Source organism: Schistocerca piceifrons, chromosome X (genome assembly GCF_021461385.2).
Source record: "Schistocerca piceifrons isolate TAMUIC-IGC-003096 chromosome X, iqSchPice1.1, whole genome shotgun sequence".
NCBI lineage: Eukaryota > Metazoa > Arthropoda > Insecta > Orthoptera > Acrididae > Schistocerca > Schistocerca piceifrons.
In genome coordinates, this window is record NC_060149.1 from 588122915 (window position 1) to 588150023 (window position 27109).

Here is a 27109-nt window from a genome sequence, read left to right on the forward strand (position 1 = left end):
TGGAAATATATTTCTTACATTGGAATATTAACAGCACTGCATTCCACGACTGACAGGTCGGAAACTCAAGCGATCTAAAACTATAGCCTGTTTTAAGTGCGGAAACTTGTAGCCTTAGGAGGGCATTTTTTTATGTTCTCCCTTACCAATACCTTCCAGGTACGGATCCCAGACTATAGAACAACACTTTAGAGTTGATAGTGTGGTTGATTTGCGTAAAAAGGCTTCGAACTCCATCCGCCTGGAGCTCCAATATGCACAAAAACCGGCCATTTCTTGTTCTTCTTAACTGTCTGCTATTACATCACAACACTTTCAAATCTGTTACAATGCATCGATAAGGGGTGCTAACTTCCTCGACCTGGGCGCATCTGGAGAAATCTTGTATACTTGGATGGGCGAGGACTCGGCTAGCTCCATTCATTCACAGGATGCGGAAGGTAGCGGTCTACTTCTGATCAGCTGTAGATTAAATTGGTATCGGTGCTGCAGGGCAGGCTGGTCAAAGACAGTACGAGGGGCTCTTTCAGTCTCTTATTTTATCCTAAGACTGCGAGAATGCTCAGTGACTCCCATCCGCATAGAGATAGATCTTAAATTATGCACAATGATCGAGGTTCCAGAAATATATAGAGCACTGTCTGGCATACTTTGATGATGTATATATATATATATATATATATATATATATATATATATATATATATATATATGTTCAAGAATTAACAATGAATGGATATACTGCACAGTCATCTATCTATACTCGCAAAGTAGAGAAGGGGCGGTTTAGCTATGATATTGAAACTGGAGAATATGCTGTCGCATCATTTGTTGGTGTTGAAATTACTGTAAAATTGCTAAAATTGTTCGCACTATCAGCTTTGATGCTTATTATTAGAGTACTTTGACGGTGCCTTTTCCATCCCATCTGTCCACTGGTACGTTGTTGGTTACCACATAATGAGTGAATGACATCGCTTGTTTGAGATGGAGAAAGAGTTTTGGTGGGGGGTCAACACCTTCTGGGGATGAAACAGTGATCGTGTACATGACTTCAATATGAGGAATCAGTCGAAATGGAACGCAGAGCCAGCAGCTATTCCATCACTGTGACAGGTGAGTTTAAACGTAGAGGTCGTCAATCAGCTTTGGGCAGCAGTTTAGAAAATCTCCGCAATGTTGCCAAACTGTACCACTTTCCTTGTGTTGTAACCGTCTTTTATTTAAAATCATGCAGTGCATGTGTTGTGTTATGCTAGCAGTGGTAACTACATGACTCATACTGTGCAACGTCTAGCTTTCTGCTAGAGGCAATGGATCAGAGCGTGTTAATGTCAGTTTAGGACCTGACACAGACCTCGAAGTCGTGGCAGAAAAACGAAATGCATGGCACTGTACAATGCGTGTTACAGCCGAAAAAGCAATGTTTCAAACAACAACACAGAGTTACAGCGACAGTCCCTTCGACTTATAGTATAGTTTGTGAGATACGGTCATCCTCCTACAGTACAGGGGATGCAACTTTACACTGGTCCGTGCAATGGGTCAATAGCTGTATGCGAAATAGGATTGACACATGTGTTCGACAACGGCATTCAGATGGTATTTGTTTTCGATATATGAGAGATAAGATGTGCGGTACATATCTTATCGAGCTCCCATTTGGATGAAATTAGTGGGGCTTTAACAGTTCATAATTTTTCTCTGCTGGATGGCTCAGAATAACGAAGATAGCATATTGGCGTGATAGACGCGACTGGGCCCTGATGGATGCAGATCTGCTTTGGACAGCAGTACTTGTGTGTAGTCTGGGGGAGCACCACAATGCAGTAGCAAAATCCGCGTCCTTTCCCCTTGGTTGCACCGTCGGCAACATGTAACCGCACTGTTGGTCTGATAATATACGCTCTGATGATGACCGTCTATATTCAGTGTCGCTGTGTTTGTCCCGGAAAAGCACTTCGTTTGGTGGTAATGCCATACCTCTATTAATAAAGCCAGTATAGATTTTAACATGGATACTTGTATGCACCCATAGAACCAAGACCACTTGTGACAGTTAACATACAGTAGTAGTTGCGATTCTGTTTTTTAACACCTGACATTTTTTAAGACGATTACGCCTCTCTTTCTAAGACACAGTGGTACCACTCACAAGAAAAACTTATGAGACATGTCTACCCATAGCTGATTTTCGGTGAGTATTGTTTTGTATCGTCAGCAATCAGTTATTGGTGAAGTATTATACTTAGTAGCAGGGGATGCATACTATGTTCGCCTTGAACATCAGGCTTATAAAGTATGTGTTTGTGTTCCGACATGTGCAAAAGAAATGACTATGTCCAGTCGTAAGGAAGGTACGGATTTGACAAGTGCTGTGATAGCAAAGGGAAGAGTATGTAAAGTCATAAGAAAGGTACCGATATTTCTGTTTCCAGAGCCACAGCCATCAGCAGTGTGTATTTCCTATACTTCACTTATTGTCAAATGTCATTCAACTGAGGCCACAGTCGTAATATTTAGTTGTATGGTTAGTACAGGGATAAAATGTACATGAGGCCAGTTTTTTCACTAGGACGATTCTGTCTATGCTTGCTTGGCGTGCAGCGCCGGTAACCTTTGGCAGGAATGATTCACAATTCCTGTTAACGGTAGCAGCCGTAATAATGGAGAGGCTTGTTGGAGTGTAGGAATGTAGCTGACGTAACCGTGTTGTCCCCTTGATGGTCAAATAGCGAACAAATACTTAGTATGTGTTGGATAGCATTCGTGATCGTGTGGAAATTTGAGAAGACTCAATATGGACATGTGTTTGCGCTGGACCGTTATTCCCTCCCAAGTAAATTGTTTGTTGACTGATTCTGCACATTTCGCTCCTTTATTTAGTTGAGGGAAAATCGATTGTGGTGTGTGCATCTAGCATGTGGAACACACGTTTACCGGTTCTCTGAACATGAGAAACACCTTAGTTGACTTTGCAAATTGTAGGGATGATTTGGAATCTGTTACATCACAGACGTCGGTATTTGCGAGTGGAAATATCAGTTTCATCTATTTTTTTTCGAGTTCTCACGTAAAGGTCTTCGCAGACGTTATAAGTTTCTAGTTACAAAGTGGTTTACAGCATGCTCCACCTTCCTAAAGTTTCAGGTTTGTAGAGAAATAATTTACAGTCAATATCTTCGGAATTATGTAGAGCAAGCAATTGGTAGGATACTGCAGTGTGCTTGATATCGAGAAGTACTGCAAAAATGGTATTATATTATGGCAAGCCATGTGAAAATACATCTGTTCTTGTAATCCCAGAGTCTGGAGATGGGTGTAGAAAAGCAAGCAAGTAAGCAGGTCCAGCCCAAGAACAGCAACGCTTTTCTGCTGAGGGGAAACGAGCCCAAATTTGTAGAAAAGTTCTGAGAGTGACTTTTGTCTGCTGAGGGCGCTCTGGTCACACGTCGGGAGCAGATGACTTGTGACTGCCGGCTGTGGGAAAATATCTAGTGCTGCGAGGAATATACACGGTGCTGTGTGTCTTTGCGGTATATGTACGAGTGTCTGGTGGTCAATAGCTATATGAATGATGTAAGAGAGGCAATTTTTGCATGGCGCAGGATACGAATTGTATGTTTACTACATTGCCATGGTATGCGGTAATTATTGCTGTCTTGGTGATTGGTTTCACACTCTAATATTCAAGCTCCTGTCCTCAGTAGCAGAACAGTGTAATTGAATAAGAGTCTTTCCGTATTTGACAATCTATAGCCCACTTTGCAAGGTTTAATTGTCGGCAAAATATGGTGATCTGTGCAAAATAGTTTTTTTGCTGCTGAGAGTATCATCTGCAGAAAGTAAAAAGAAAGGTGGACAGTGCTTCCACACCAGCAGCATCAGTAATTCAGCAGGTAAATTCAATAAGGACCAATTATAATGCTCCATTCATTTCACAAGGCATCCTTTGTGCCAGGACATAGGAGCCTCCACATAGCAGTGAAAATGTTTGCGTTCTGGAGATGTTTGTTGAAAGCAGGACTTAACAAGTTGCAAGAAGGTGGATGGGTGCCACATTAGGTCCATCAGGAGGAATGCATTCGGCATTATTGTGCGCTATTTTCGTAAACAGGTTCTGTTAGGACAAGAATTTGCATGCAGACAAGCTGAGACATCATAAAAGCACCTACAAAAGCGACCGTTAACTATTTCTGGGACACTATACAATTTCCAAGAGGTCAACTTGACTCTTATTTCACATAGCCATGTGACGTCAGTATAACACTGAGAACCTTTTAGATGGTGAGTTGCCACACGGACATTTTGTGGCGATGCATCAACCACACTGGATACACATGTATGGCTACACACAGCTCGTATGTCCCGTCGATATCGCTCGGATGAAAGCAGCCTTTGCTATTCTGGAATGGATTTCTGTAGCGCGATCTATAACGTCAGTATCCACAGGTATAGCGTCAATGGTAAACACACGTGCTGCCCAGAGGAGTTTTGCATATGGGACCGGCGTGAGTGCGTCTTGGAGTTCTGTGACATCAGTATAAAACTCGAAGAACTCTGACTGTATACCTGAAAATAGATGCGACTTTCACCTGCAGCAGTGTGAGAGTGGTGGCTTCCCCTGGCTTGCGTCCAGCAGTGGCTCGCTGCAGCATTGCTGCGCATGTGCCCTTAGAGCCTCTGATATGTTGACAATAGTTCGAAACTGTTTTTACGTGCAATGAGTGTTTGTGCACTACATTATTTCCAGCTGTTTAACTGTTGTGAGCGTGTTGGCAGAGTATTATATATACATTATTTCAATGATTTACGAGTAGTTTGCAGGTCTGAACATCAGTGTACCGCATTATTTCGGTGATTTACGAGTAGTTTACAGGTTTGTATGCTGTGTAGTGCATAATTTTGACATTTAAGAGTTGATTTCGTGTCTGCACATCAGTGTACTGCATTATTTACGAGTATTTTGTATGTCTGTGTGCTGTGTAGTGCATTATTTCGGTAATTTAGGAGTTGTTTGTGTATATACAGAGCGTTTAACATGCGTTATTTAGGTAATTTACGAGTAGTTTGCTTGTCTGTAGGCTGTGTGGCGTGACCCCAAGCATGTCAGAGCGTGTGTTTTGTATCAGTGTAATAGATAAACTATGTGAAATCTGTCCATAAGTAAATTGCTCAAAAATGAATAAAGTACTCTCCTTCTTCTCTCCAGAAGCCCAGCACAAGCTGAGTCATTTTCATGCCATTTTTCCCGCCAGACCACCATCTAGGATTACGTCATGGAAGGGATGACAGCGCCCTCTGCTGGCAGTATTGCTTACTACGTCAACTGGACTCCAGACGTCATGGTGCACAGACCAGATGGCGGTACTGCCTCAGATTGTTTAAATAAAGACTGCCTGTAAAATAAAGACATACGTCCATCATATCCAGCACAGGCTGAGCCCTTTTCTCGCCAAATCACCCACCCCAAAACCGCCATCTTGGATTACATCACGAGAGGGATGACAGTGTCCTCTGGTGGCAGTACTGTGTACTCTCAGTTGGACTCCCGACCCCATGGTGAATAAACTGGATGGATGTACTGCCTCTAATTGTTCAAATAAAGACATACATCCAGCACGGGCTGAGACCTTTCCCCACTATTTTCCCCCACCTCATGCCGCCATCTTGGACTACATCATGGAATGGACGACAGCGCCCACTGGTGGCGGTACTGTGTATCAGGTCAGTTGGTCTCTGGACTCCATGGTGAACACACTTGATGGTGGTACTGCGTCTAACAAAGACTGCATGCAAAATACAGACTTATCTCCACCACAAGCCAAGTTCTCTTCCTGCCAGCTCCTAGGAAGAGGTTGCAGTCGGATGACTTAGGTTAGTAGAGGTAGCCCAAGGGATCTATTTTGCCATCACTTTCTTAGGTTAGTAGAGGTAGCCATGGTGTGTTGCATTGTCCTGATGTAATTTGAACTTCCCGCCATTTTCTGGGGGAGGGTCGGGGTTAGGTTAGTGGATGTAGCCCAATTGACCTAACTCCGCACCAAAATTCAAACTTCCTGCCAAAAGCCGCCATTTGGATAACGGTACTTTCGTCATCAGCTGACGTCATGGACGCCATCTTGGATGACGTCATCAGTTGATCTCATGGCCGCCATCTTGGATGACGTCATTGACGGCATCTTAGATAACGGTACTTTGGGGTACCAACCCCCTTGTCGCCCTACTAATGTGCAGCAAAACTCCAAGCGTCATATGACCCAGATTTAGAGCCTCCCTCCCCTAGTGAATGTGTACATTTAGTGGAACTTTTGAGTGATATACAAGTTGAAATGAGTAAATTTTTACGCAAAGAGAGGTTACACACCCCCTTTCCAAATGTTGACATTGTTCTTAGAATAGAAACTGGAATATAGTTCATTCACAAAATTTTTTGTTTCAAAGACTGCTCACTGACAACCAGTCATCCAAAGTTGGCAGAAGGACATTGCTTTGCCACTGTCAATAATTAAGTGTCAGTGTCCAAACATGCACTTCCCTTTGATTGATCATATGAAGGACACCCCAAAACTGCAACCACAGATGAAAATATGATGAAAGAGCACAACATAATATTTGACAACTGGAATTTAAAAAAAGGATGGCAAGGCTAACACCATAGGAATATCAGAAGAAAGAAGAATTAAGTTTGAATTAAGGCAATATTATGAAAAGGACAGATTGTTACTCACCACATAGAGGCGATTTTGAGTGACAGACAGGCACAACGAAAGGACTGCCAAACAGGTAAGCTTCCAGCCACACACATGCACACACAAACACAACTCATACATTACTTGATGGAGAAATATATCCATGGTAGAGGCAAGTGACCATTCAGATTTGGCACAACTCTGAAATATAGAAAGGTCTTGACTGCCCAATTCTTTATTAAGTGTTATGAATTTCAAAATTTCATCAGACTGAAGATGTGGAATAATGTGTATAAGAAAATTAACGATAGCAAATATGCAGATAAGTATGCATCTAAGAATTCTGATATACACAAATTTCAATTAGTATTGTATTCTGAGGCATCACCAATTTAGTGTTGGAGAGCAACATGGAGGATAAAAATTTTAGAGGAAGGCCAAGAGATGAATACAGTAAGCACATTCAGAAGGATGTAGGTTGCAGTAGTTACTTAGAGATGAAGAAGCTTGCACAGGATAGAGTAGCGTGGAAAGTTGCAGCAAACCACTCTTTGTACTGAAGACTACAACAACATTGTTCTTGCATTAAAATCAAACTTTAGTACATGTTAGCACCTTGTGCACAACTTGTCAAAAATTCACATATGACACTTTTGTAGAAGAGAAACTCATATACTAACAGCCTCAAATGTGCATCATTTTCTATTTTTTTGAGCCTGTTCATGACTGTGTCCCCATTGTTCTGTTATTTCCATTTAGTTTCTTCTATGTACTTTTAATGAAATTATTGCTGTTCCACCTGAGAAACCTTCAGTACCACTTATTTGATTTTTAGTTTTCATGTTGTAACTAAAACCTGTGTGGCTCATTGACTAAGTGGGTCATTACATCCTCAGTCATATACAGGACTCTTTTTGTGCCACTCAACCATTATTTCACTTCTGTAAATTGTTTGAGTAAGATAAAAATATCAAGTTGCACTGTGGTGACTAGCCAGGTAAATCAGTTCAGAGGTGAAAGCAAAGCAAAGGCATCCCACCTCCAACAGGACTATGCCTCATAGACCAGAGTGGTATTCAAACAAATCTTCATGCTGAGAATGGTTCTATTTGATCACATAAAAAATTCTACAAATCATCCTTGTTCTGTACCCGTCTGGACTAAAATGTTATTTGAGCTTATTTCTTACTTTGGCCATACATCCAATTATGTACGATTTCTTTCTGTTTGTCTTAGTTCGGTCAGTACATATAAACATTATAGAAGAAATACTTAGATCTCTGCAACCCATAGTATTTTGCTTTATATAAATACCGTGCAGAAGTGTGAAGGTGCACTAAAATGTATCCTTACAAGACTTCTTTTTTAAATACATGACATGTTTTCATCTCAGTGCAATAACTTTCAAATACTGACTACTTTCTGTCTAGCAGGATACTGTGGCAGTGGTATCTTAGCAGCTTTAATATAATAGTAAAGCCTACAACGCTATCCCCGTACACTAGACTATCAAATTCAAGTAGTCCAGTCTGATATATGATTGTCACATACCATAACAGTTTCAGCCCATCTCTGAACGCTTCTAAATGTCATAATAACTGATTATTTACATGAACAGTTGCCATATTACACATGTCGCATTAAGTGGGTCATCTTCAGCCACTTACATTTATTAAGCAAGACAAGATGTGATGTGGTCTGGCAGAAGGTTGTAGACCACAAATTTTATTGAAATGACAAATTAACTGTTGTACACAAGCAGAAATTACATTTCATGGTTCTACCATATTTAAAGTAAAATTCAGTATTGTGTAAGTTACAGGAGACTAACCTAAACTAGAACAGGAAGCACAGGAATTGGTATTCCACATGAAATTTTTAAGTCTTTCTTCAGTATCTGTGGTACCGTCAGGTGTGTTAAATTGCAACAAACACACAAAAGGTCTTCAAATAAATGGTCACGATCAATTAACTCTTCATTTTAAAAAAGATCAACAAAAATTGGGTAGTTGATTTTTCTGTATAGCTTCTCCACAATTATTTCATCCTTCTCAGTATATAATTTGGGATTTTCTGCAAAACACCATGTTTCTAAAAGTATTGCACCTGAAAATAATTGAGAAGAAAAGAAAATGTTAGATGTTTCAACCTTTCAATTTTACTCATAACAAGTATATATTCACTGCCATAATTATGGCTTAACTGCATAATTGCACTGGTGCCAATAATAAGATGCAGAGAATAAAAAAACTGTTTTCAAAAAGTTGGATATGACTTACTCAGAGCAAAAACAAAGTGTTCATTTGAAAAGAAGAAACACTTTACATAAATAAATTATATGATTGTACAAATATGAAAGAAATAACCATGCTAAAATCCAAGATAACAAAACATAATTTCACATTTGAATCATCTTGAATGGTAGTTCTTAATATTCAGTTTCTTTCAAAGATTTGGTTTCAACAGGTTTCTATGTCTACATTTATACTCCATATGCAACTGTTAGAATTAATGGGACAAGGCTAAATTAAAAACTTAGAAATTTGTGGTGATTCACGTACCAAAAACTGGATAAGCAAACCAACTGATAACACATTGAGATATCTTCCTTAATAATTAGGCAGTAGATAGAACATTTCACAGAGTCTTTAAATTCGCACCATATTCTTGTCTTTGTCTGTTGAAATAGACAGCATTTTAGCTGGTAAATCAACCATTAGTCTCAACTACAATCAGTTAAAACACTGTGTACTGATATATGTAAGCCACAAGAGTCACAAACTGGAAGATTCCCTTGTCAAAACAGAAAGCCGTGTCCTGTTCACCACTGAAAAGCTGACTTTACTGCAGCTTATTGTCCATCACTTCCAGCCACTCTTATTTCCACTGACAGAGGAATCTGAACCTCAGTGGTGAAGTGACAGCATGTAGGTAGACTGCACAATTGCCCAGTGGAATTTCAATACGTTCTTTCTTGGTTTCCACATTTGTAAAATCTTTGCTCAGAATTCCTGTGTGCTATGGCAACCAGCAGAATGGGAAATCCTCCACCACCATTGGTAGACAGAGGAGATTGTCCTGAATAGTCTGTGCATGTTTATTTTCTCAATACATGAGCTATACCACTTGAAAGGCACTCAGGAATTCTGCTCAGATGAAGAATTTCACAGTTCAAATGGGTTGTACCCCTAAGATAAAATGCAACTCTGGGCTGACCACAATAAATGTGTTTGAAGACACAACCTACCATTATGAGTCTCCATGATTAGAGAAACTGGAAATATTCCAGTGAGGTGAAAGAGGACATCTGAAATGTCATAAAAATGGAGTTGGTAACACATCCAAAGAAACTGTCAGGCTGTACATCATTAACTCTACAATAATTCTTGGTATCTTCAGTTAGCAGAGCAGAAGTTAACTGCAACCCTAAATAAGCACCAATATTTCTTTATTAAAATTCTGAAACACATATGTTTAACTCATTAGTTCAACCCCCTTTCTGTGATTTGCTACTGATAACTTGCACTGTAGGAGTTACACAAATTTTAAAAATCATCAACAAATAAGAGGCACTGCACTCGACTTCTCATTTTAGACATAATTTTTTTTAGAATATTATGCCTATGGATGGTATCATATGTTTTCCAAATGATAAAAAATGTACCATATTTACCTACATACAAGAACTTATTAAGAGGTTCCTTAACAAATCTTAAACATATTCTGACTAATAAGAATTACAAACTGTTTTACTGATGTAATGTACCTACCTAAAAAAATTAACATTGTGCCTAAACTTATGCCATTTATTAACTGTCCACATTTTGCAAATAGAAGGAGAAATATAATACACAAAAAGAAATGCACTTAGTGCAGTGTCTGAAGGACATTTGCATCAAACTGTACAGACTATAGGACATGGTCAGTATGACATACTGAAGTTTGGTTGGTCCTGGAGTCATGCACAGAAAGCTGATGTGGTTAAGGTGACCACTCACAATAAACAGGAAACCTGGTTCAAGTCCCAGTCTGATACTAATTTTCATGTTTCTATAGTTAGCTATACAGCTGATGTAATATCATATTCACAATCTGTGAATACATTTCATACAAATAAATGCTTCACAATAATTTTTACCTTCACTCCCTTTTTTGTTTACTATTTATGCCAACAGTCTATGGTACCACTATTTTTAAACATCACCACTAGTATCATCAGCTTCATTTACAAGTCTACGGCCATTTCTTCCTTCCTGGCACTCTTCCCATACAATGTTATTTTATGAGCTGTTGATGGCATTTAATATGCAGCACTTTTTTATTCCAATCATTATATATTCACTTGTGATTCTGCCTTGGCAATAAGGAGACACTGGCTCAGCTTGTATATTGAGGGTTTCTTTAACGTTCCTCATGGAGTGAGGACATGGTCTCCTTGATGAAGAAACTTAGTGTAAAGCTATCAGACCTGAGCCTTAAAGAATAGATTCACAACAATTTCCATTAAATGAAGTTGTGAGATCATGCGATCATGAATTATTACCAAGTATTGTTCTCTGAAATCAAATCTTTAACTACCTGGGTGAGATATGCCCCCCCCCCCCCCCCCAAAAAAAAAAAATCTTGCACCAACATTTTCATTTTGTTAAGCAAAGAGTCAGGAATTCTGTTCCAAATTACCTTCAACCAATCTAACATAGTGTCATTAGTCAACCACACCTTTTATTGATATTTATAGTTAAGTTCTGCAGGCAGTTTCTCTTATGGTATGGGTTTCCTATGAAGCATCACATATGTGGGCAGTTTCCTTCCACCTGCTAGCACATCCAGCATTACTATTATTCTGGCCTTTTCATTGTTAGAACTTATCATAGGAACACTCTTCATACTGACAATAATATTTTACAGCATATCAAGATAAACAGGCATATGATCAGCATTTCTTATATGGCCTAGCAAACAGTCATTCCATTTTCTTAGGTTGATGCATTTTATGACTCTGCTACACAAATAGATTTTCATCAAACATCTTGGGAGGTTGTTGAGCTACTGTTGTTCTGTGTCACCTTCTATATCATCCTCATGCACCAGCCAGTGCTTGTTTTGAATTCCACAACACAGGCAGTTGGAAAACTCCTCTTTATCTTCAGTACCTTTATTGGGACAATTTCTTGAGCAATCAGAACGCCTTCATTGTGCTTATTTTGCACATACTGAATCACCAGCTATTCTAATTCATGGAACATTCCCTGCTTTGGTTCATCTACATCTCCATACACTGCTAATCATTTGCTGCTTTGAGTAAACAAATGCAACAAAAAATTAATGAACAAACATTCACTGGATAATGCAAACACACCAAAACAATATCAGATATACTCTTATGAACCCCAGTACTTAAACAATGTAAGTCATGGTCTAAAATGTAGTCTACAAATTGTGTTGAAGTCACAAAAAGTATAAACACGTGTTCCATTGTTATTACTACGCAGCAACTCAGTCATATCCCTAAGGTCCATGAGCACATTGGCATAGCAAATGAGTAATTTCTCTAAGTAAAAGCCCATAAATATGCAATATCTCCAAAGTAACAAATAATCAAGTCACCAACATTTCTGCTAATTCCACAAAATATACTGGACAAAACAATGTTGCCAACATTAGTAACATCCACCATCAGTGTGTACCCACAGAATTACAAGTACTATATACCACACATATTGATGAACGATTGCCGAAGAATATCTCACGTGGCAAATCCTCTAATTATATGTAACAATGGTCTATAAAATAACCTAGTAGAAGCCAATCAATAAAAGCAATAGCTACATATGTGTAATACACACATACAGAATCATGAACTTAGAAATGTCCATATCGAAATCCACTGGAATTACCCAAGAGACACATACATACATATTAACGTACAAGAACAAGACAATGAAGTCCAAAGAGTCCTTAAGAAGAGGAAACCAGACAATAACTCACACAAACATGACAAACACCAAGCACAGCATTTCATGTCCTCACTAACCTAGTAAAAGGTGGTGCCATCCATCCCATACCCAATCATAATCCACAGAAAGTAATATTACACGAAATGCATAATTCATATATCAAAACTCTGCACACCTAAACTGTGATAGTGGAACACCATTGTAAATCCAAACTGTATGTCCAAAAGGCACTTTGTACATAGAAACTCAACAATGAACCCCTCCCAGTCACTAATGAACCAGACTCAAAACCATACATTTAAAACAAAAACAAAGGCGGCAGTTGAAGTCATTCATTATGTAGCATAACATCAACTGCAACAAAGTCACAACTGAGCAATGCAAAAGCACATACAAACTAGTGAAAGAGCGAAATAATAAATGGAACAACCATCATACTCACAAACATTAAAAACAGGAAGTAATCATTAAATATCTAGACCAAATGGTCCAACCAACCATTCGAGCACCACACACTGGTCCTTATGTGAAACATATGTTGGTGAACGTAGAATCATTCTGCAGCCAGCTTCAAATGCTACTTTTCAAGATTTTCTCAATAATGCTACTCAAAAAGAACATCACCTTTCTGAGTACTCGGAGCAATTCTGTAACACTTGCATATTGCTTGAAACTGCTGGTGAGAAATATAGCAGCCCACCTTGGAATTACTTTGATGTTATCCTTTAACACAACCTTGTATGAATTCCAAACACCTGATCAGTACTCAAGAACGGGTTGCACAGGTGTCCTATATGTGGTCTGCTTCCCTAAAATTCTCCCAATAAACTGAAGTCAACCATTTACATTCCCTTCCACTATCTTGACATGCACATTCCATTTCATATTGCTTTGCAATGTTACATCCAGATATTTAAACAATGTGACTGTGTCAAGCAGGACACTACTAATACTGTATCCAAACATTGTAGGTTTGTGTTTCCTACTCGTCCACATTAACTTACATTTTCCTACATTTAGAGATAGCTGTCATTCATCACAACTAGAATTATCATATCCTCCCAGTCACTCAACTTCCACACCCTACTGTACACCACAGCATCATCTACATCTACATCTAGATCCATACTCCGCAAGCCACCTGAGAGTGTGTGGCAGAGGGTACCTTAAGTACCAGTATCAGTTCTCCCTTCTATTCCAGTCTCGTATTGTTCATGGAAAGAAAGATTGTCGGTATGCCTCTGTGTGGGATCTTATCTCTCTGATTTTATCCTCATCGTCTCTTCGCGAGATATACGTAGGAGGGAGCAATATATTGCTTGACTCCTCAGTGAACGTATGTTCTCAAAACTTCAACAAAAGCACATACTGAGCTACTGAGCATCTCTCTTGCAGAGTCTTTCACTGGAGTTTATCTATCATCTCCGTAACACTTTTGTGATTACTAAATGATCCTGTAACAAGCATGCTGCTCTCTGTTGGATCTCTTCTTTCTCCTCTATCAACCCTATCTGGTACGGATCCCACACCGGTGAGCAGTATTCAAGCAGTGGGTGAACAAGTGTACTGTAAACTACTTCCTTTGTTTTCGGACTGCATTTCCTCAGGATTCTTCCAATGAATCTCAGTCTGGCATCTGCTTTACCAGTGATTAATTTTATGTGGTCATACCATTTTAAATCATCCCTAATGCCAACTCCCAGATAATTTATGTAATTAACTGCTTCTAGTTGCTGACCTGTTATATTGTAGCTAAATGATGAAGGATCTTTCTTTCTATGTAATCACGGCACATTACACTTGTCTACATTGAGATTCAATTGCCATTCCCTGCACCATGCGTCAATTCGCTGCAGATCCTCCTGCATTTCAGTACAATTTTCCATTGTTACATCCTCTCGATATACTACAGCATCATCCACAAAAAGCCTCAGTGAACTTCCGATGTTATCCACAAGATCATTTATATATATTGTGAATAGCAACGGTCCTATGACACTCCCCTGGAGCACACCTGAAATCACTCTTACTTCGGAAGACTTCTCTCCATTGAGAATGATATGCTGCATTCTGTTATCTAGGAACTCTTCAATCCAACCACACAATTGGTCTGATAGTCCATATGCTCTTACTTTGTTCATTAAACAACTGTGGAGAACTGTATCAAATGCCTTCCGGAAGTAAAGAAACACGGCATCTACCTGGGAACCAGTGTCTATGGCCCTCTGAGTCTCGTAGACGAATAGCGCAAGCTGGGTTTCACATGATCATCTTTTTCAAAACCCATGCTGATTCCTACAGAGTAGATTTCTAGTCTCCAGAAAAGTCATTATACTTGAACATAATACATGTTCCAAAATTAGCAAACAACCATAGATTGTTGCCTACCATATCCACCAAATCATTTATGTACGCAGAAAATAATAGCAGTCCTATCACATTTCCCTGGGGCACTTCTGGTGAAACCTTTGACTCTGATGAACAGTCACCAACAATGATAGCATACTGTCTTACACCACTTAAGAAGTTTTTGGGTCACTCACATACTTGGAAACTTATTTCATATGCTCATATCTTTGTCCACTGTCTGCAGTGGGTACTATGTCAAATGCTTTCTGGAAATCTAGGAATATGAAATCTACCAGCTGCCCTTCATCCATTGTTCACAGTGTATCCCATGAGAAAAGGGAAAACTGAGTTTCACATAAGCAGTTCTTTCTAAAACCACGCGAATTTGTGCACATAAGCTTCTCGGTCTCAAGAAAATTTATTATATTGAAAGTGAGAATATGTTCAAGGATTCTTCAGTAAATCAATGTGAGGGACACTGGCCTGTAATTTTGTGGGTCTGTTCTTTTACCCCTCATATAGACAGGAGTCACCTGCACTTTTTTCCAGTCACTTGGGACTTTGTGCTGGGTAAGGGTTCAGTGATAAATGCAAGCTCCATGAACATTTGTCATTATTTAATTTCTCTGTAATATGAAGCCACCTATGAACATTTGCTTCTGTTATAAGAAATTTTCTTCCTGCTGCAAAATTGTTTGTGGCATCTGCTTCATCAATCACAATTTCAGTAAAATTAGCATTGTATTGCCCACATGAACTATGTGAAATACAAACACGTAGATGCTTGTTTTTCAAAAGTGATGGATGCAATTTGCATTAATGAAGACCAAAAAATGAAGACCAGCTGAGGGAAAAAATTTGTGTAGTCGCAAATTTTTGTACAGTAGTGGGGGGGGGGGGCGGGGGAGGGGGGGCAGTTTCATGGACAACATACTGAAAATACTGACCAGTAGGGTGTGGGTGTGGATCTGGGTGTGGGTGTGGGTGTGGGTGTTGGTGTGGGTTTGGGTTTGGGTGTGGGACAGCATTTAAATGTCACTCTTTTATGTTTTTCTTGAATATCTCAAAAACTGCTGCATCTAGTACAAATTTTGCCAGTACATAATATCCTACAAAAAGTATCCTATTCATTTTTTCTCTAGGACTAATAGTTTCTGCATTGCAGGGATGGAAAAATTGCAGATTATTAAAAATAGTGTTTGGTCAGTATAAAACAGATGTTTTAGTTAAATGCAGTGGGTTAAGAACAAATATTAAATTCGTGTACCACATGTAAGTGCAGTAGAGTTATATTAAGGTATAAATTGTATTTTGAGGGTGTAAAAGAGTTGAAAGCTAGGGGTAGATGCCAGAAGCATGAGAGAAGATAGATCACTGGATTTTGTGATTCACTTCCCATCTTCATAGGTCTGCAATATGTAGAGTGAGCAGGTAATTCCCCATTCTCTCTACAGCACTATTTCACAAAAAACAACCACAGTGTATTTCACAAAGTTATACCAAGTTTTTCACACCACACCATATAAATTATTGGTGATATAATGAGGAAACACTCCTGATGGAGGTATTTATTTTTTTCAAAGTGTGTTAACAATACATGGAACACAAATATGAGTTGCTAATAACACAAACACAAGAAAAGCATACAGGCAGATTCTACATAAATCTCTGCAGACTGTCCAGCGCTGTCACATCCTGTATGACAGTTGTAGTGTTCTTCTGGGAAAGCGGACTTCCTCCACCACAAGCACTGCTCACTTTTCAATTTACAGACAGACTATACCTCCGCAATATTTCCAGTCCAGTTCTCTAATATAAGTACACAAATGACTTACTGAGCCCATGTTTATATAGTAGAGTTATTTTCAGTTTATGAAGTGAGTGCTTATTTGCAGCTGTTAAGTGAGCTTTTATGTACAACTTGCTCCTATAAACAATGGCTGAGAAATGCTTAATTTGTAAGTATGATGTCAGTGACCTATGTAGTGCTGGTGGGAAAGGGATTGGATTGGCAAATGTAGCATCTTGATGCTGCCTGTCATCCACAACATTTTCCAGAGCTGTGTAACCATGCTGTAGTCACTTCGTGGTGAATTAATGAATGACCTGAAAGTTACTGCACTTCTCATGCCATGAACTGTATTACTGCCAGACTGCATAAACTCTGGAATTTCTGACACTTTTAGACTGGGTTGCGCTGAATGAGGCACTTACCACACATTCACAGTATATCTTCAATGATGAGTGTCAGTATTTCTGATGGAACAGGCCTCATCATATTCAAGTGTAGAACAGTAATCTGTTTTAAAGTAATACTTGACTTGTGTTGAAATGTCTTAGTTCCGTAGCACCCAGGTGACTGACTTCTGTCACAGTGGGAGCCAATTCAGGCCTCTGGGCCTATTCAGATTTTAGATGAGTTGAGGCCGGAGTGATACATTTTGTACTATCAACCAGAGAACATTATTCCAGCCATTGATAAATAAGACAATGAAATCAACACTGCCAAATACATCATGACAGCATGTTATGCTTGGGACAGGCTCTTCAGTGTAGTAGACAAATGAATTTTTTTTACATAACAGCTCATTTATAAACTGCAAAATAAATACTCATTCCATGAACTGAATATAACGCCACTATATAAACACTAGTTCACAAAAAAGTAAAAATAAAAAAAGAATAATCAGCGTCCAAACAGGCCTTGAAGGCCCAACAGTACCGACCAGCCGCCATGTCATCCAAGCCCTTAGGCATCACCAGATGCATATACGGAGGGACATGTGGTTATTAGCACACCACTCTCCCAGTCATTGTCAGTTTTCGTGACTGGTGTCACTACTTCTCAATCAGGTAACTCCTTCATTGACCTCACAAGGGCCGAGTGCATCCCATTTGCCAACAGCACTCGGCATACTCAGATAGTGACCCATCCAAGTCAAGCCCGACAGTACTTAACTTTGATGATCTGAAAACACTGGCTCATTGTTGTTATTTTGTCTACTTACATGAGAGAATTCGAAAGGAAATGCTTGGGATGTCTGTCTGTAAACTGAAAAGCAAGCAGCACTCATGGTGAGGGAAATTGCCTATCCTGGAAGAATACTACAGCTACAGTAGAGGGTGACTAAGAATCAATTACCGTGTAGTGCTGTACAACAGTGCACAGAGATTTACATTTGTTCTGTCCATATCCATTTCTTACATTATGACTGTTAGTAATTCATATCTGTATTCCATTTAGTGGTAACACACTTTGTGAAAATAAACACTCCCAGCTGTGCCTGCACACCACCCAACCTGTAATTCATAAAGCAAGCTGTGGAAGTGTTGATATAACTTTGTGAAACACCCCATAGTTGCTTTTTGTGGTGAAGGGTGGTAGAATGGGGAATTGGCTGCTTGAAATTTGGAAGGTAGGAGACGAGATACTGGCAGAAGTAAAGCTGTGAGGACCGGATGTGAGTCATGCTTTGGTAGCTCAGATGGTAGAGCACTTGCCCGCGAAAGGCAAAGGTCCTGAGTTTGAGTCTCGGTCGGGCACACAGTTTTAATCTGCCAGGAAGTTTCATATCAGCGCACAGTTCGCTGCAGAGTAAAAAATCTCATTCTGGAAATTGGCTCCTTGTTCTTCATTTTTCAGATGATGATGATGATGATTATTATTATTATTATTATTATTATTATTATTATTATTATAATGATGATGATAACAATGGGGATAATTTATGGGTGAGGGTGTTAAACAGCAACATCATCAGTATCCTTGCATGATGATATACAGAGCACAGTGAAAATCTGTTAAAAAGTATCAATAAATCGGAAAACCAAGTTGCCATCTCCCACAAGAATTGAGAGGAAATCCTGATAAAGTGAGCGTCAGAAAAGTCCTCAATAAAATTTTGCCAAAACACGGCAAAATAACTAGATAAAATCAAGGATAAAAAATCAGAACAGAACTGTGGCTGAACGAATGCTTATAAATAATGAGTGATCAAGTCACTCTGTGACATTAAAATCCCACACCCAACATTTTGGGAAGAATTCCGGACATCACACAAAAGCTTAAAATGTGAACCACACTAGCCTCATTATCAGTTAAAATAGGTGGCATCTTCTGTGGGAGACCCAGATCTGCCCTTGGGCCATTTTACAAGCTGTGATTGGAAAGTTTCAAGAATGGAACCGCTACTGCTTACTAGTTTGGTTGGTATGTACACGGAGGGTGGGGAGTGAGTCATTGCTTTGTCCTTGAATGCCCTCTGACAGTAAACTGTTTTTCCTTTATTCAGTTTGCTGTGGCAGTGGGTTGAGTGTGGTTCTGTTAGGGTTTGTTGCTGCATTCTGTCTGCATGAAAATTGACGTAAAAATGCAGCAACGAGTTTGTGTTAAATTTTGTTTCAAAACTGAGAAAACAGCTTCTGAGACTTATGAACAATTAAAAAGAGCTTTTGGAGATAACTCAATGAGCCAGTCAAATGTTTTTGTCTGATTCTGCAGATATAAAAATGGCTGCAAATCATTTGAAGATGAATCACAGTTTGGCCATCCTTCAACCTCAAAAATGAATGAAAATATTGTGAAAGTTCATGACTTAGTGTGCTCTGATCATAGACTTACAATTAGGGAAATGGCTGATGAACTTAATTTAAGTTTTCATGCAGTTCAGTCAATTTCAAGTGAAGATCTGAACATGTATCGAGTGTCTGCAAAATTCATTCCAAGTGTTGGCAAGTGATCAGAGACAATATTGACTTGAAGTGTGCCAAGAACTGATTAATCAGACTAAAAATGTCCCAGATTTGTTAAATAGGGTAATTACAGGTGACAGATCATGGGTATATGGATACAATCCTGAAACAAATGTGCAGTCTTCACAGTGGAAGACTCCAGTTTCACTGCAACCGAAAAATCACCGCAAAGTCAGTGAAGAAGGTGAAGACAATGTTGGTGATTTTTTTCGATTCTACCAGTATTGTGCATCATGAATTTACTCCTGGAGGGCAGACAATTAACCAGGAATACGAAAAATGTGTCCTTGAGTATTTGCACCAAAAGGTGCAAAAAAATGCCAGGATTGTGGAAAGACAGGAGTTGGGTGTTACTCCATGACAATGCTCCGAATCATCGTACCTTATCCATCGTTGAATTTTTGACCAAATTCAACATTCCTGTGCTTCCACAACCACCATATTCCCCTGATTTGGCCCCTGTGGATTTCTACCTGTTTCCTAAACTGAAATTTTCACTGAAACGGAAGCGATTTGACTCGACTGAAGATATCCAGGCAAGTATGGAGAACGTCCTTAACACACTTCAGGAAAAAAATTTCCAGGAATGTTTCCAAAAGTGCAAACACCATTGGGACTATTTTGAACGAGATGCATCACAGTAGCATGTAAGTACCACCATTGTACAATTACAAGCCCATTCTTAAAACTTTCCAGTAACGCCTCATATAAAACACATACAATTAAAATATGTAGTACTGACAGCTGCACCTCATATCTGTGAACAATGGAGGCTCCTCCTGATGTAAGAGAAAGTCATGTGTCAATGGGCAATGTTCCACTCACAGCCAAGTAAAGACTACTTCTTCAGCTTGCCATGGTCAGAAGGAGGTAAGCCACAGCCGTTCTGAAGGTTTTATAAAATGTAGTTTATTATTCCTCACTTCCAGCCACTGAGCCTCCCATCAACAAGTGGTATTCTTGGTCACAAATGAGGTGACAGGCTGCAGGGGGACTGAACAGTGAGCTGGAGGTGGAAGGGAACAAACCTCCTTGGCAGCCACATCAGCGAGTTTGTTTCCTCAAATCCCTATGTGCCAAGGAACCTGAGTGAAAATTATTTCCTTTTCCTGCCTTTGCAAAACAAGGAGAGCATCCTGCACTTCTTGCACCATCCAATATGCTGCATACATCTGATCAATAGTGAGAAGGTGCTTTGATAATCTGTGCAGATGTGGAATTTCCTGCCATAACACTGTATCATTTGCTTCACTGTCCTCTGAACAGCAAACAATTCAACATAATAAATTGAAAACTGTGCCTGGAGCTCTGTTCTGAGGACAATGTTGTGGAACATGAGAGAGAAGCTAATAAACTCTTCCTGCTTAGACCTGCCCATGTAAACAGTAATAAAATCTGGTTAGCAATGTAAAATATCATTATTTTTAACTTTAAATTTGGAAAATTGGAAATTTGTGCTAAGATCTTATGGGACCAAACTGCTGAGATCATCAGTCCCTAAGCTTACACACTACTTAATCTGTCCAAAGGAGGACTCGAACCTTCGAAGGGAGGAGCCGCGCAAGCTGTGACTGGACACTTTAGAATGCGCGGCTACCCCACATGCAAAATTTAATTTTAAAAATGTAATCTGGGGTACAACTCATCCTGTAAGTATTCAATCAGAAAAGTAATCTGGGTGTCTTTAGTATCCAAGGGAATAACCTACTCCAACCCTGGCTTTGGACCTTAATGCCCACTATCTGTAATAGCTCAAGGCTCTCCCACAAAAGGACACAAATGGCCTCAATGCCCATGGATAGTGGCTGAACAGCCAGTCATTGTAGGGGCAGTTGCACAACATAACTGGATCCCAGTTATTTAGGAATGGACAAAGCCCTATATTGTTGGTGTATCATGAGGAGGAGATGTCAAATAGATAGTGGACGCTCACCAGCCTCTGCACACAGGCTAGTAATTGAACCCATAAAATGAGCCACTGTTGGCAGTGTAATACCTTTGCGGTGAATTTTGGAACACGTATTATGTTCAAGTATAATGACTTTTCTGGAGACTAGAAATCTACTCTGTAGGAATCAGCATGGGTTTCGAAAAAGACGGTCGTGTGAAACTCAGCTCACGCTATTCGTCCACGAGACTCAGAGGGCCATAGACACGGGTTCACAGATAGATGCCATGTTTCTTGACTTCTGCAAGGCATTCAATACAGTTCCCCACAGTCTTTTAATGAACAAAGTAAGAGCATATGGACTATCAGACCAATTGTGTGATTGGATTGAAGAGTTCCTAGATAACAGAACACAGCATATCATTCCCCTTATGGAGAGAAGTCTTCCGAAGTAAGAGTGATTTCAGGTGTGCCGCAGGAGAGTGTCATAGGACCGTTGGTGTTCACAATATACATAAATGACCTTGTGGATGACATCGGAAGTTCACTGAGGCTTTTTGCAGATGATGCTGTGGTGTATCGAGAGGTTGTAACAATGGAAAATTGTACTGAAATGCAGAACGATCTGCAGCGAATTGATGCATGGTGCAGGGAATGGCAATTGAATCTCAATGTAGACAAGTGTAATGTACTGTGAATACATAGAAAGATGGATCCCTTATCATTTAGCTACAATATAGCAGGTCAGCAACTAGAAGCAGTTAATTCCACAAATTATCTGGGAGTACGCATTAGGAGTGATTTAAAATGGAATGATCATATAAAGTTGATCGTCGGTAAAGCAGATGCCAGACTGAGATTCATTGGGAGAATCCTAAGGAAATGCAATCCGAAAACAAAGGAAGTAGGTTACAGTACACTTGGTTGCCCACTGCTTGAATACTGCTCAGCAGTGTGGGATCCGTACCAGATAGGATTGATAGAAGAGATAGAGAAGATCCAACGGAGAGCAGTGCGCTTCGTTACAGGATCATTTAGTAATCGCGAAAGCGTTGCGGAGATGATAGATAAACTCCAGTGGAAGACTCTGCAGGAGAGATGGTCAGTAGCTTGGTACAGGCTTTTGTTAAAGTTTCGAGAACATACCTTCACCGAAGAGTCAAGCAGTATATTGCTCCCTCCTACGTATATCGCACGAAGAGACCATGAGGATAAAATCAGAGAGATTAGAGCCCACACAGAAGCATACCGACAATCCTTCTTTCCATGAACAATACGAGACTGGAATAGAAGGGAGAACCGATAGAGGTACTCAGGGTACTCTCCGCCACACACCGTCATGTGGCTTGCGGAGTATGGATGTAGATGTAGATGTAGATGTAGAATCATTTTGAGGATCAAAGGCCTTCCTGATCCATAAACTTATCATTGTATTCAAGCCACAGTCACATGAAGATCTTATAAACATGGAGGAGATGTGCCCTGTCGGATCCCCACAACCTATGGCTGACATATTTATGGATGTTTAAGGCGTTGAGACGTATATGTTTTAGTTCTTTAACATGTGGCAGCCATGTTAGCTTCTCATCAAAAATGAGGTTCAGATATTTCACTTTTTCCTTAAAAGTGAGAAAAATTGCCCAGTTTTAAAACAGGTAAATTACAAAGAGAGCAGGAGTTATTAAAATCAACACAAACAGTTATCTCCACAGAGAATTTAAGACTCGTGTGTTAGACCATTCCTCTAACTGCTTGACTGTCAAATGCAATTGCTGAATAGCTGTTGCAAGGTTGGAGGACATTCTGAAGTTGTAGAAATCATCCACATACTATGAACACAGTATAGGATGTTGTACTCTGAATGAAATACTGTTGATGGCAATGGCGAATGCTGTGACACTTAGAACATTTCCTTGGGGCACACCAGTCTCCTGATTTAAACAGTCAGACAGGACATTCCTAACCTTGTATCTAAAATACCTGTCTATCAGAAAGGACCATACAAAGGTGGGTAGACATTCATTGAACCCACTCTGATAGAGCTGCAACAAAATGTCATGCCTCCAGGTAGCATTACAGGGCTTTTCCAAATTGAAGAATACATGGATTATGGAGGAAAGCTTGTCAAACTGCTGCTTCGAGCAGGGTCTAGTTATCAGGTGTAGAGTGATACCTCCTGAACTCATACTGGGACCAACTTAGTAGGGACTTGGTTTTGAGAACCCATGCTAGGCACTGGTCGACCATATGATCCGATGTCTTTCGTATACTGCTTGTTAGGCTTATGCTATAAAAAGCTACTGGTGTTCATCAGATTCTTCCTTGGTTTTAAAATTGGAATTAAAATAGATTCTTTCCATGAATTGGGAAAGTTACCTGTCATCCAAACTTTGATTAAGGAAATGAAGGATGACGTCCTCCTACTGTGGGTTCAATTGTTTCAACATGCCGCACGTTATCATGTTGTGCCTGGGAATATAATCATGACCTACTGACAAGACAAAATCCAACTCCCGCACAGAGAAAAGCTGTTGTATTCCTCCATTTTGGTGGAACAGAAACCAAAATCAGCCTCTCAATGGAAAGCTGGGTCCTGGCTAGAATTGGCTGTAAGGCAATTACACGATTCATCCATTGTCCGCAGAGTGTCTCTCAGCAGTGTTAAGAGATCCCCCTCCTCTCACATAGCTGCTACTGTTGTTCATGATTTGTGCCTTGAAATCCTCCTCATGGGTTCCCATATTTTACTCAAAGATGTGGATCTATTGATGAAGTTCAGGAACTCTTGCCAAGAGCTCTGCTTACTCTTCTTAATTATTACCCTTACTTTTATCCACGCCATTCAAAAGAAATCTGTAGGGCACTGATCGATTCTGTGCATAACTGCCCTCCTGACCCTGATTGCAGGAAGGCACTCATTACTCCACCAGGAGATAGGTTGCTTCCTATGCGTTCCCAATGACTTTTGGGATGAATGCATCAGCAGCATGGTGAATCATGGCTGTAATGTGGTCCACCCAGTCCCGGCTGCCATCACATTGCTTAAAAACAGCTAACTGCCTATGAAGCACCCATTCAGCCTTTATGAACAGCCTTCTTGATGGCTTCCTTTCGGGATCTGCTATATGGGGCAGAGGGATCCAGATAGTGTAGTGGTCACTACCATGGAGATCATTGCCCCCTCTTCATTCATCAGTGTCTGCAAGGACAGATGAGGAGAAGGAGAGGTCTACGGCCACAGACAAACCAGTAGCAGTGCTAAAATATGTAACTTGACCCATGTTCATCAATATAATGTCTGTAGCATGTGTTAGGTCCTCAAGTATCTGACCCTTGGGGCAAGTGGTGTTACAATCCCACAGTGCACTGTGTGCATTAAAGTCCCCTAAAAGCAGGAAAGGATGGGGTAGTTCATCAAGATGATGTGTGAGTACCTCAAATAACAACAGGCTCATGGGGAGGTAGGTACACAGAGCATGCCGTGGCAGCAACTCGGGCCACTATCCGAACGTCGATCACTTGTAGCGTTGTGCTACAGGGCACTGGTTAGGAGTAGAAAGTGCCCAAGTACAGGTGCTGGTGTGTGATGGTGGTACACTGGACATCTTTTACATCAAAGTGTTGAGCTTGGGAACAGGATTATGTACTGTGGAAGCATAAGAAGTTGCAAAGACAGGAGGCCTCATCACCCTGTATTCCTTTTTTAATTCTGAGTAGGGGAACTGCTTGGTCACTTTTATTTCCTGAATTTTGCGTTTCTCAGCAAAAACAGGGCAGTCTCAGCTCCAGATTGGGTGGCTCCTGGAGCAGTTGTTGTAGATTGCTGGAGACAGCAGTCAGTCCCAGAACCATGGGCTGCCTATCCACACTTCCCACAGGTCGCTTTACCTCCACAACTCAGCATTGTATGGCCAAAACCCTGACATTTGTAGCACTGCATAGTGTTAAGTAGGTAACAGTAAGCAAAAGACAGAGGAACCCTGCCACGATACGTTTAGGCAGCACTAGAGGACTGAAGGTCAAATGAAGGTGGTGGTCTTCTCAATTTCTCCATTATTCCTTCTTGTCCTTTGCTCCACATTCACTGTCCCCATTCTTGTTTAAGTTCTGTAATGTCAATGTCCATAATATCATGGCATGTGATCACACCCTTGCTGGAGTTAAGGAAGTCATTCAACTCGACAATTACATCATAGTCATGCAATTTTTGTGACCTCCTAAGAAGACTCACCTGCTTTGTCCTGTTATTCTCAACCAATAAAGAATCATTTGTAACTGCTTGATAGACTTTAAGGTACCAGCACGCCCTTTGAAGCCTTTAAGAATATAAAAGGTGGACACTTTTTCAAGTGCCCCTCCTTCCCCTTGATCTGCACAAACACATTGTGATTTATGACTTCTCGAACCCCATTACTATACAAAATTTGATTATCAGGAGAACTAGCTTCCCTTGTTTGTTTGGATAAGAGGGTGTGAGTCTCCCAGAAGGTACATGCATCATGCTGAGAGTTGATATGAAGTTTGAGCATTCCATCTTGGTCTCACAACTAACTAGGGAACTAAGGGTACACTGATACAGGGCCCTGCTTGCCTGAGTAAGCATTATACAACTGAGGTGCGGCAGTTTCCCCAGAGTTTTTCCATTAAAAATTGTTCTATCTCACCAGCCATGCGCCTCAAAAGGGTTTTTATAGAGGTTTTTACCATCCTCAATATCCAGAAGGTTAAGCCAAGATCCCTGTTCCTTATGACACACAACACTCCACTGCCACACCACACAGTGGTTGCTGAAGGATACCCAGAGCTCATGGTGACAGAGGACTGGCAGCATTTAGCAGTCTCCAGCTCATTAACTCTGGGATCATCATTAACTTTGCAGACCTACAAAGGAAGGAACTGCATGACCACAACCCAGCGAGTTACTTTCCCTCATGGTTCTAACTTCCACCCTTGCCTTTCCATACTGTTATACCCCGAGAACACAGTTTATCCTTTACTACAATTCTATTGCACTTCAGTGTGGTACATATATTTAATATTTATCCTTAACCCATATTATTTAAAAATATACTTTAATTTTATAGCATTAAAACCTTATTTTTTAATAATCTGAGACTTTTCCATCTTCTGCAATGCAGAAATTATTAGTCCTTGATAAAAAAAAATTAGTAGGACTTTTCTGAAGGAAATTTAATGTGATTTAATTTTGTACCAGGAAACATTTCACTAGAAACTGGGGTTGGCAGTATGAGGAAATTTGCTGTCTGCTGCTCCCCTCTTAACATTTGTTCTGGTGCTCATTGAAGCTGGCAACACTCTCCTGCTCCCATCATTTCCAAATTCTTCAAATTAAATCCCATCCTTCGAAATTCCTTACATTAAATCTGTGTATGACCTTAATTATCAAATATTTATCTGCAAACACAGGATGACATCTCTATGAAGCTATAACACAATGTAAATCACTGATC